The sequence below is a fragment of the Podarcis bocagei genome (genome assembly GCF_964188305.1).
Source record: "Podarcis bocagei genome assembly, chromosome: 13".
In the NCBI taxonomy this organism is placed as follows: domain Eukaryota; kingdom Metazoa; phylum Chordata; class Lepidosauria; order Squamata; family Lacertidae; genus Podarcis; species Podarcis bocagei.
The window spans coordinates 53,922,689-53,935,377 of record NC_138138.1 but is presented as its reverse complement, the minus strand read 5'-3'; positions in this window follow the sequence as shown (position 1 = coordinate 53,935,377).

Genomic DNA, 12,689 nt, shown 5'->3' with positions numbered 1-12,689 from the left:
GAGGCTGGAAGGACGTCCGTGGAACAAGGACGAAGGACGTGGAGGGCGCGAACCAGCCGGGGGCCCCTCCTTCTTTCCCAGAGAAGCAGCGCGGGCGCAATCCACGCCTCCGCCAGGAGGAGGAGCCGAACCTATGGAGGTTGGAGGTGCAAGGGCTCAGTCAGCAACCAGAGCCCTAGCACCGGCAGCAGTGAAGGCGAAGCCTCCTAGAGGGACCAGGAAGTGTTACGTCTGTGAGCAGCCAGGGCATATGGCGAAAGAGTGTCCCCAGAGGCCCCACAAGCTTACTGCAGCCTCAGCAATGGTGACTGCAGCAACGCAGCAGGGAGGACCACAGCAGGGAAACGACGATGTCTGGCTGGAGGAAGAGGCAATGGGGCCCAGCCAGACGTGTCAGTGAAGAAGTCCCCAGAAATTTTACAGCCAGTGAACCCCCTCCCGCCCAAACCAGTAGTGAGGCTCACAGCATCTCTCCAGCTGCCCAATGGAATCACCATGGACGTGCCAATCACCATCGACTCCGGCAGCAACGCGGACTTTATAGGGCAGGAATTTGTCGACAGGCACGCTGTGCAGTTGCTGCCGGCCACACTGCCCCTGCAGGTTGTCACGGTGGATGGCAGGGAGCTGCTAGGGGGGCAAGTGGTGAAGCAGACGCCACCAATGGTGATGCGACTTGGGAATCACAGGGAAGTCATCAGCTTCAACGTCACTCAACTGTCTGACACGCCCATTGTATTGGGCATGAGTTGGCTGGACAAGCACAGCCCAACGATGGCTTGGTTCCAGAGGCAGCTGGTCTTCGGCTCTTCCTTTTGTGCTGAACACTGCATCGTACCCAGGCAAGAAGGAGAGGAAGAGGAGTCACAGCTGCTGCTAGGCACGCTGCAAGCGATTCCCCACAAGTACGCAGAATTTCTGGAAGTTTTCTGCGAGAAGGAGGCGGACAGGCTACCCCCTCACAGACCATATGACTGCAAAATTGACCTGCTGCCGGGGGCGGCGCTGCCTAAAGGGAAGCTGTATTCCATGTCTGAGGACGAACTGCAGGAACTCAAAGACTTCATCGATCATAATTTGGAGCGCGGTTTCATCCGGGAGTCTAAGGCAGCGGGGGGCAGTCCTGTATTCTTTGTTAAGAAGCGAGACACGCCCCAAAAAAGACTCGTAGTGGATTACAGGATTTTGAACAGTGTGACCAAGCCGTCGGACTTCCCCATGCCCCGCATCGACGACCTCCTGGCGAAGGTACGGAAGGGAAAGGTGTTCACCAAATTGGACCTGCGGGGGGCGTACAACCTCATTCGCATGCGGGAGGGTGATGAGTGGAAGACAGCCATGTTCACGCCACTGGGTACCTACGAATACAGAGTTATGCCTTTTGGACTGCAAAATGGCGCTCACGTTTTTCAAGCATTTATGCATCACGTGTTGGCGGGACTTCTCTACAAGACGTGCGTCTGTTTCTTGGATGACATCCTGATCTTTTCGGAGTCGCAGCAAGAACATGACAAGCACGTCAAGGAAGTGCTGGGCAGGCTAAAGCAACACAGGCTCTACGCCAAGCTGGAGAAGTGCCAATTTGACGTGCCGGAGGTGGATTTTCTGGGCTACAAGCTGTCTGACAAGGGGCTCGCCATGGACAGCGCCAAGGTTCGAGCAGTGTTGGATTGGAAGAGCCCACGCAACCGGAAGGAGGTCCAACGGTTTGTCGGCTTTGCGAACTTCTATCGCAAGTTTATCAAGGGCTTCGCGATGCAGACGGCGGCCATCACTGACACCCTTAGCTCCAAGAAGAAGAAGTTCATCTGGACAGAGCAGGCGGAGCAGTCCTTTCAGGCCCTCAAGCGTCTCTTCGCGTCGGAAGAGCAGTTGCTTCATGTCAACCCCAGCATGCCGATGAGGGTGGAGACAGACGCTTCGGACAGAGCAGTGGGGGCGGTCCTGCTGCAGAAGGACCCGCAGGGCGTGTGGCGGCCGGGAGCGTTTTACTCCAGGAAGCTCAGCAAGTCCGAGCAGAACTACACCATATGGGACAGGGAGTTGCTGGCCATTCATGCGGCGTTCAAGGCGTGGAGGCACTTTCTGATCGGCGCCAAGCACACGGTGCAGGTTTGCACGGACCACAAGAATCTGGAACACTGGCGCACGGCACAGTTCCTGAACCAGAGGCAGATACGTTGGGCTGAGTTCTTTGCGGACTTCGACTTCCGAATAGAGTATGTCCCGGGGGACACCAACATCATGGCAGACGCTCTCTCCCGCAAGCCACAGTATCTGGAGGACGCAACACCAGCGGCCGCCATGCACATCTTTGCACCGACAGTGTGGGCGTGCGCCGCGGCGACCGTGGACCTAGAGGCGGTGCGGCGAGCGTTGCAGGGGGACTCCTTCGCACAAACGAAGATGGCAGAGGTGCGAGGGGGCAAGGCAGCGGCCGACGGTTTCCAGCTACGAGATGGATTGCTCATCCGTAAAGGGGCCATCTACGTGCCGGGTGACGAACTTCGAGCCAAGGTGCTACAGCAGCTGCACGACGCACCCACGGCCGGGCACTTTGGCAAGGAGAAGACGGTAGAATTAGTAGCCAGGGATTTCTGGTGGCCTGGAATGAGAGGGGAGGTCGCAGACTACGTGGCGAGGTGTGACACCTGCCAGAGGGCAAAGCCGGTGCACAAACCGCCGGCTGGACTGTTGGAGCCGCTGCAAACTCCGGTCGAACCTTGGGAAAGGGTGGCTCTGGACTTTGTCACGGATCTGCCCAGCTCAAGGGGCAAGACGGCAGTGTTGGTGGTTGTGGACCTGTTCTCCAAGATGGCGCATTTTATTCCGTGTGCTAAGGTGGCCACGGCAGAGCAAACCGCCAAACTGTTCATAGACCACGTGTTCAAGGTTCACGGTCTGCCACGGTCTATTCTGTCCGACCGCGGGCGGCAGTTCATCTCGAACTTCTGGCAGAAGCTGATGGGCTTCCTAAACGTCAAGATCAATCTGGCGTCGGCGAGACACCCGCAGACCAACGGGCAAGCGGAGCGAGCCAATGCCATCATGCAGCAGTACCTGAGATGTTATGCAAACCAACAGCCTGCGACGTGGGTGGATTACCTGCCGCTTGCAGAGTTTGCCTACAACAACACGAAGCACGTATCCACGGGCGTCACGCCGTTCTTCGCCAACAACGGGCGGCACCCTAGAACCTTCCCGGGACTGGAATGCAGGGGAGAAGGGGAGCCGCAGTCAGCAGATGCGTTCGCGTCGGAGCTGCAAGAAGTCCACGATCAGCTGCGGCGCCACCTGGAGCTGGCTAAACACGCATACAAGGTACAAGCGGACAAACACAGAAGGGTTGGCGAAGAGCTCCACGTGGGAGACTGGGTCTGGTTAGCAGCCCACGCAGTGCCGGCCAGGTCGTTGGCCAAGAAGAAACTAGGGCATAAACAACTGGGGCCATACCAAGTCGAAGAGCAGGTCAACCCGGTGGCTTTCAGGCTGGCGCTTCCGGAGGGTTCCAGAATGCATCCGGTGTTCCACAGATCGGTGCTCACTCCCTACAAGGCACCGCACAGGTTCCAGGAACCCGGAACGGCGCCGAGTCCGCTCAGAGAAGGAACGGGGCACGCGGGAGTGGCACAGGAGGAGCGCATCAACGAAGTCACGGAGATTTTGGACTCCAGATGGGGGGAAGAGGGAGTAGAATACTTTCTCGCCAGGGAAGGCACCCCGGCCAGTGCGAACAGCTGGGTGCCGGGCTACGCTTTAGACGAACCTCTGCTCAAAGACGAGTTTCATGCCCTCTTCCCACATAGACCTATGCCAGCAGACTTTTTCGACGACTGGCTTTTCACGCCCACGCTTTCGGACAGCACGTTCAGGGGGTTCGACTCGGACGAGGAACCAACACGAGACGTCCGTTCCCCGGAGGGGTCACCCTCGGGATCTGTCTCAGAACCCTCGTATTGGTGGGACGATAGGCCGGAGGAGCAGTTCCGCAGGAAGTGGATGGAATGTTCCGGCCGAGCAACGCCGCCTGGAGGAAGTGCGGGAGAGACGGACATGGACATTTTCGGGGACGACCCGGGTTTCGAGCACGGCGGCACAGAGATGGAAGAGGAGGTGACTGTCGTCAACGAGAGCAGAGAGGAAGACCCGGAAGAGTTCCGATGGAGGCCTGCCACGGGAAGCGACCGATATCCGACGTTCGTCCCTTTGCAACAGCAGCCCCCAGCTCCAGCACCGGAAGGAGGGGAGGGGGGACTGGGGGGCTTCGAGGGGGGGATGGATGTCAGGGGTTTAGGTGCAGAGGCACGGGCAAGGGAGGAAACAGAGAGCGAAGGGGAGGAGACAGAGGAAAGGATGAGTGATGACGACGACCCGAGATCTCCCAGTCTTTCCAGTGAATCAGAGGATTCACAGAAAGGAGCACCAGTGGCCAGGGCAAGGGGGGAGTCTAGGGAGGCACCCCAGGAAGATAGAGCCAGAGGAGACTCAGGGGGGAGCAGCTGGAAGTCGGGACCAGCGTCACCGCCAGGAAGCAGGGAAGAGGAAAGGAGCCAGGGGGGAAGCGCTGGCAGCTCACCACAGGAGGGAGGGCAGGAGTCAGGAGTGGCCACACCTCCATCGGGGAGCGAAGAAACGGTTAAGAGGAAAGTGGAAGGTTGGGCGCGCGCGCCAAGTTCAAATGCAGAGGAAGGCGGCGCAGTGAGCAGCCCCGAAAGGGAACCAGGTCCTAAAGCCCGGCGCAAGGAGGCAGAAGGGTCCGGGTCAGCGTCAGAAGAGTCCCGGAAGGAAGAAGCCCCGGGGGGTAGAGGGACCCAGAGGAGGACAGTCAGGAGGAAAAGGTGGAGCAAGGCTAGGATATTAAGTTGGTGCGCACGGGGCGGAGACTCAGACGGAGCCTCGCCGATCTAGCTAGTAGACGTAGAGTTGCAGACAGCAGCGGGAGAATGGAAACTGTAATTCAATAAAGACTTTTACTTAATGACCGCTGGCTAGCGTGATCCTCTGTGAGCTAGGATCTTGAAGCAGCTCTGACAGTAACTTTTGCTGAAAGACCGAGTTCTGGCAAATAGGAAATCTGTACGATTTGGCCTTGGGAAGATGACTTTTCTTTACCACTCAGTTTTTGCTAACCTGGAGCTGATGGTTATGTTTTTTTAACTGAACATTATCATTGTACGATTCTGGGTTGCGGTTGTTTTTAAATGTCATATGCCACCTTGTTATTTTTTATTTATGAAGTGCAGTTTATTAATATTTAAATGAATGCATAATGGGCTTTGATGCTTTGCAAAAGGGCAAACGATCCCAAGGATGGATGGATGGATGGATGGATGGATGGATGGATGGATGGATGGAGAGACGCTCTGCCGGGAGGAAATCTGGCCATGTTGGGGCCTTTTGGGTTTAGACAAAAGAACAGGAAGAGGCAACACAGTAGAAGCTTATAAAAATGACGCCTGGCGCGAGGCAAGTGGAAACAGAAAGGTTTTTCTCTCCCTCTGTTGTAATGAACATTCACTGTCGCAGAATGTGGGAAGATTTGGGACGGAGGAAAGAAAGCAGGGTTGGACTATGGAACTCCCTGCCACCAGAATGGCCATGAAATAGAGGGCTTTAAAAAATGAGACAAATTCAAAAGGCTCTCGGTGGCTACTAGCCGCAGCAGCCACGCTCTGCCTCTGCAGTTGGAGGCAGCGATATTTGTGAATACCAGTTTCTGGAAACCACAGGAGGGGAGAGCTCTGCTTTCGCACTCGGGTCCTGCTTGCGGGGTTTTCCGGAAGAGGCATACGGTCGCCGGCCCCTGTGAGAACAGGATGCTGGACTTGACGGGCCGCTGGCCTGGTCTTTCGAGGCTAATATTATGTGCTTGGAGCTTTCATATCGAGAGAAATGGTCTCCTGAGCATACACAGAGGGCCTTTCTCCGGTGGCGCAACCAGCAGAGGAAGTGTGGGTCCTGTAAGCATCTTGGGACTGAACAACAATTATCTCCGGTGCGATGGAGTAATAAACCTGCTCTCTCGCACAGCTTACGCTCTCCTAGGAGGAAAAGGGAGATTTTGCAAGCAGGAAAGTCAATTCATCCTTCCTTGTTTATCCTTTGATGAACTTGACGGGTTTCACTTCTCTCTCGACTCCCTATACTTCCTGCTGGAATGTTGGCAGTCCTTATATAATGTGTGCGAGAGCTGCCCTGGTTGCCAACTTACCGCCTGGCCATGTTCAATGAGTGTATAAAGCGTCTTGGGATCATTTTACTGCAAGATTGCCACACTCCCCAAAATGCGATTTGACCTGCGGAACTGGCCCTGTTCCAGTTCCATACCCTTTTGGCATTTGTAAAGGAATCAATACTTTTTCCTATGGAACTCCCTGCCAATTGATACCAAGCCGGCGCCTTCAAAGCGCTCGTTTGGGAGCTTGCTGGAAACATTCTTGTTTGACAAGCCGACCCAGAAATATACAATGCTGATGTGTGTTTTCATCTCTCTTTTTATTTTTAAATAATCTTTATTAATTTAAATTACAAAGAATTTACAAACAGTACAATGAGAATGATTGGAAGATGCGTTTTGGCAGAAGCCTTTTTTATTTAAGTGTTTAATTAAGTATTAATTAGGAAGATTAAGTGTTTTTTTATCTACATAAATTTGCTTTCTCTTTTTTCTTCTTTCTGTATTTTCTTTTCTTTTTCCTTAATTCTTTTTTCTTTAATTTTCCTTTCGCAGTAGGAGATTGTAAAATCTTTGTCAATCTCTCTCTCTCTTTTTAAAGTTTATTGTTGATTTTATTTTATTTTTCCAACGGGGCTGTTTTGACGGATAATTTCATCGTAACATAGGCAGATGTTTTAGAGCACCACTCTGTTTGGAGAGCGCCAGGTTGGCCAGATCTGCTCTGCGCAGACACAAATTTCCCTGTGGCTGGCTTCTGAGTTTCTGCGCATAGGAACACGATGTCCTGAAAGCTTCTGATGGCTATCAAGAAGTTGACATCCATCAAGCAGAGAGGTCAACGGTCTGTTGCTGTCGGGGTGGTGGCCCATTCATCCGGGCTCTGGGCGTGAACCAAGGGTTTCAGGGATGAATGCTAAATTGCAACATCCCGGATCTCTGATTTCTTCACGGTCTCGATCCAGGTGGATCCTCAACGGTCTGAGATGCATAGCTCAACTTCCTGCAGCCTGGAGTGCCCTGTATTGAATTACCGTATTTTTTGCTCTATAAGACTCACTTTTTCCCTCCTAAAAAGTAAGGGGAAATGTGTGTGCGTCTTATGGAGCGAATGCAGGCTGCGCAGCTATCCCAGAAGCCAGAACAGCAAGAGGGATTGCTGCTTTCACTGTGCAGCGATCCCTCTTGCTGTTCTGGCTTCTGAGATTCAGAATATTTTTTTCTTTCTGGTTTTCCTCCTCCAAAAACTAGGTGCGTCTTGTGGTCTGGTGCGTCTTATAGAGCGAAAAATACGGTACGCGCCCATCAAACCCCCTTCCCCAGCCAAAACATCTGGAGGGCCGCAGACTGGTTTTCTCCTGCTCCAGAGGGTAGGACTCGAACCCATGGCTTTGAGTTACAGTGGGGGGGAGAGGAAGTATTTGATCCCCTGCTAAATTTGCCCCCTGACGAAGAAACAACCAGCCCATCATTTTAACGGTAGGTTTATCGTAGCTGTGAGAGACGGAAGAAGGAAGAGAAAACCTCCCAGAAACCCAGAAGACAAAAGTCAGATATGGATGTGTGTTATAATGAGTGAAATAAGTATTTGATCCCTTTGCCAAAGATGACTTAGTACTTGGGGGCAAAACCGTTGTGGGAAATTACAGAGGTCAGATGTTTCTTGTAGGTTGCCACCAGGTTTGCACACATCTCAGGAAGTGTTTTGTCCCACTGTCTCGCCAGAGTGGCGCATGCTCTGGTTATCTCCCAATTGGACTACTGCAATGTGCTCTACGTGGGGCTGCCTTTGAAGGTGACCCGGAAACTGCAATTAATCCAGAATGCAGCAGCTAGACTGGGGACTGGGAGTGGCCGCCAAGACCACATAACACCAGTCTTGAAAGACCTACACTGGCTCCCAGTGTGTTTCCAGGCACAATTCAAAGTGTTGGTGCTGACCTTGAAAGCCCTAAATGGCCTCAAAGGCCCAGTAGACCTGAAGGAGCGTATCCACCCCCATCGTTCTGCCCAGACACTGAGGTCCAGCTCCGAGGGCCTTCTGGTGGTTCCCTTGCTGCGAGAAGCCATGACACATGGAACCAGGCAGAGGGCCTTCTCGGTGGTGGCACCCGCCCTGTGGAACACCCTCCCTTCAGATGTGAAGGAAATAAGTAGCTATCCTATCTTTAAAAAAAATCTGAAGGCAGCCCTGTTCAGGGAAGCTTTTAACATTTAACGCTGTATTGTTTTTAATACTTGATTGGGAGCCGCCCAGAGTGGCTGGGGAAACTCAGCTAGATGGGCGGGGTATAAATAATAAATTATTATTATTATTATTATTATTATTATTATTATTATTATTATTATTATTATTATTATTATTATTATTATTATTCAGTGCTAAATTTGCCCATTTGCCCTCTGACGAAGAAATGACCAGTCCATAATTTTAATGGTAGGTTTATTGTGGCCTGCTTCTTGAGAGAAAAGCAATGACAAACCCAGACAGCATCTTTAAAAAGCAGAGACATCACCTTGCTAGCAAGGGTCCGTATAGTTAAAGCTCTGGTTTTCCCAGTAGTGATGTATGGAGGTGAGAGCTGGACCATAAAGAAGGCTGATCGCCGAAGAATGGATGCTTTTGAATGACGGTGCTGGAGGAGACTCTTGAGAGTCCCGTGGACTGCAAAAAGATCAAACCTCTCCATTGTGAAGGAAATCAGCCCTGAGTGCTCACTGGAAGGACAGATCCTGAAGCTGAGGCTCCAAGACTTTGGCCACCTCATGAGAAGAGAAGACTCCCTGGAAAAGACCCTGATGTTGGGAAAGATGGAGGGCACAAGGAGAAGGGGAGGACGGAGGATGAGATGGTGGGACAGTGTTCTCGAAGCTACCAGCATGAGTTTGACCAAACTGCGGGAGGCAGTGGAAGACAGGAGGGCCTGGCGTGCTCTGGTCCAGGGGGTCACAAAGAGTCGGACATGACTAAACAACAACAGCAGCAGCAGCAGGTGCCCTGAGCATGTGCAGAGTGCCTTCAGCCATCCTGCTACAGCCTCCAGGCACCTCGGGTTTAAAAGTAAGGCTTCCAGGTGAGAGAGGTGGTCCTTTTCCAAGCACCCCCAAATCCCTGCCATGTCTGATGGAGGAAAATTCAGTGGTGCTAACTTCCTCATAGAGTTGCAAAGTAAAATACAGTGGTACCTCGGGTTACATACGCTTCAGGTTACATACGCTTCAGGTTACATACGCTTCAGGTTACAGACTCCGCTAACCCAGAAATAGTGCTTCAGGTTAAGAACTTTGCTTCAGGATGAGAACAGAAATTGTGCTCCGGCGGCACGGCAGCAGCGGGAGGCCCCATTAGCTAAAGTGGTGCTTCAGGTTAAGAACAATTTCAGGTTAAGAACGGACCTCCGGAACAAATTAAGTACTTAACCCAAGGTACCACTGTAATTATAATATGGCAAGTGGTACAGTTCTTTCAGGACCGAACCACCTATGAAAATCGAGGCCACTTCTTGCCTGCCTTGCAGGAGAAACTCCGCCCGTTTTTCCGGCTTACGCCATCGGCACGGGGACGAGAGATTTATATAATGGCCTCCCACACACTTATCTTTGAACAAAGACGATGAGCAAGACCTGGGAAGCTGGCAGCCGGGCACCGAGGTCTCTGCCAAGACGGACCTGGAGAGGTTAGGTGGCGGGATGACGAGGCAAATCAAGATGCCAGCCATTTCACCAGCCCACGAAAAGCCTCCGGGCTCTGCAGTGTAGATAATGGGAAAGGGTAGCCGAGAAGACTGGGGCGGCTCGGGGGTCCGTGGGGGTCCATTAGCCAGACAGGGTGAGGAGTAAAGCCACTTTCAAGTTGGTTCACGGCCAGATGAATCAATACCCTCCATCAAAGGCAGAGAAGGGGCTCTCCCTGATGTCCTTACCTGCTTATAGAATCACAGAACTGTAGGGCTGCAGGGGTCATCCAGTCCAACCCCCTGCCAATGTCATTCCCTGGTTCCTTCCACCCAGCTCTCCTGGTTTCCACACGCACACGGTCTCCTAATAATAATAATAATAATAATTTATTATTTATACCCCGCCCATCTAGCTGGGCCTCCCCAGCCGCTCTGGGCGGCTCCCAACACAATATTAAAATACAGTAATGCCTCAAACATTAAAAGCTTCCCTAAACAGGGCTGCCTTCAGAAGTCTGGTAGTTGTTGTTCTCTTTGATATCTGGTGGGAGGGTGTTCCACAGGGCGGGCGCCACCACCGAGAAGGCCTGGTTCCCTGTAACTTGGCTTCTCGCAGGGAGGGAACCGCCAGAAGGCCCTCAGAGCTGGACCTCAGTGTCCAGGTAGAACGATGGGGGTGGAGACGCTCCTTCAGATATACTGGACCGAGGCCATTTAGGGCTTTCAAGGTCAGCACCAACATTTTGAATTGTGCTTGGAAACATACTGCGAGCCAATGCAGATCTCTCAGGACCGGTGTTATGTGGTCCTGGCGGCCACTCCCAGTCACCAATCTAGCTGCCACATTCTGGATTTGTTGCAGTTTCCGGGTCACCTTCAAAGGTAGCCCCACGTAGAGCGCATGGCAGTAGTCCAAGCGGGAGATAACCAGAGCATGCACCACTCTGGTGAGACAGTCCGCAGGCAGGGAGGGTCTCATCCTGCGTACCAGATGGAGCTGGTAGACAGCTGCCCTGGATACAGAATTGACCTGCGCCTAAATGGACAGCTGTGAGTCCAAAATGACTCGCAGGCTGCGCACCTGGTCCTTCAGGGGCACAGTTGCCCCATTCAGGACCATATGTGTTGAGAAATCAGAGAGAGAAACTGAGGGAAGTCGGGGGGGTCGATGGGGAGGAAGGGGGAAAATAATGAATATGATATGTTTTGATATTTTGAAAAGTTGAAATTGTTAATAAAAACACTTTTTTAAAAAAAGAAAGAGCAAAAAACAAAGGCACCCTCTCTCTTCGCCTTCGCAGAGAAAGGTGTTGCGGACAGAAAGTCACCTGGGGCGGTCCTGAGGGCAAGGCGCATGCAGAGATTTGCACGTGGCCAAGCCTTCAAAGCTGGCAGGGTTGACCCGGGCTGCGCAAGTGATCTGCCCTCCCCTCGCCCTTGAAGATAAGGGGGGCGACCCCCTGAAGTGGGGCTCTGAGTCTCACCTGCAGCTGCCAGGTCGTCTTTAATGGGCAGGTGTGGAAAGAAAGGCCCGATAACAGCCTGGAGGGGGCTGTCCGCTCTCAGCCGCACAGAGAGGGTATTTAGCCCTGAAGGACTAGTCAGACAGGATCCGTCCTCACCACCCACCCCCCTCACCTTCCATGGTGGAAAAAAAATGAATTTACTCCCTCATCCGGAGGCTAAAGTTCTGGCGGATAACAGAGCAGGGCTAGAGACTCCCCTGACTGCAACTGCCTGGGGGGAGATTCGCATCGGTGTCCACCTCGGGCGTCGCACTAGCTGATGGGCATTGTAGTCCAAAATGTCCTTAGGGATATCCAAGAGCCCGTATAGAGTCCTTACGTAGGTTCCCTATTGGTAGGAGAAAATAACAGAGGCCAACCAGAGAATATTGAGAAGCAAAGCAGCTAGTAAGCCTGATCTTTATTGATCTGTTGCAACAGGGTGCTCCCCTCACATGCAGGAAAGGAGGAGGACCTCAAACAATGGCGTACAAGGCCTTATATAGATATTTTAAATTCCCTACCCTGGAGCTCTAGACCACCCCTCCATACATCATACGTACATCACAGAAGGGGTGTAACCCAAGACCCCCCCCCCCCGATACATCATACCTACATCACGGAAAAGGCGGTCTACAGCAGAAATCTGAGTGCTTTGTTTATCTCGTCTGACAGGTCACCTGTTAATGCTCACTTGATTGGATACCCTGGCCAGTCTTTTGTAATGATAAATACTTAGTTCCTGTGCCAGGTCACAGGCTCACCCTATTCAAATACCCTCAAGACAGGATTTGTGAAGGAAAAGGCAGTGGGGAGGCTTTTCCATTTTCCTTTGACCTTGCAGAGAAAGCATTTGGTCAGTTTGGGAATCAAAAATGGTTTCAGGTTGGTGTTCCTGTGCTGATCTATGTACGTGCTTGCTTGGTACATTTATGGACATTTATTATATATCTAATTCTTATCACATCTGCAGGGCACAAGAGCCCTTTCCCCGTCCTGCGGTTCCCAAAAACTAGGATCCAGAAGAATTTCTGCCTCTGACTGTGGCATCCTGGCTAGTAGCTGCCGATAGACCTGTCCTCTATAAATTTTGCCCAGTTCTCTTTTTAAAGCCATCTAGGTTGGTGGCCTCCTGTGGCAGGGAGTTCCATAGTCTGCACTGCTTGAGAATGGAGCCTTCTCTCTCTCTTTTTTTTTTAATAAAAAAAATATATTCGATTTTACAGCATACATTTGAATTCAAACAATAATCATAAACACGTAGGATTTCCCCTCCACCCCTCCATGGTTTCCATTATCAAGTTTTTTCTCCATCTTTCTTAAAAAATCCCT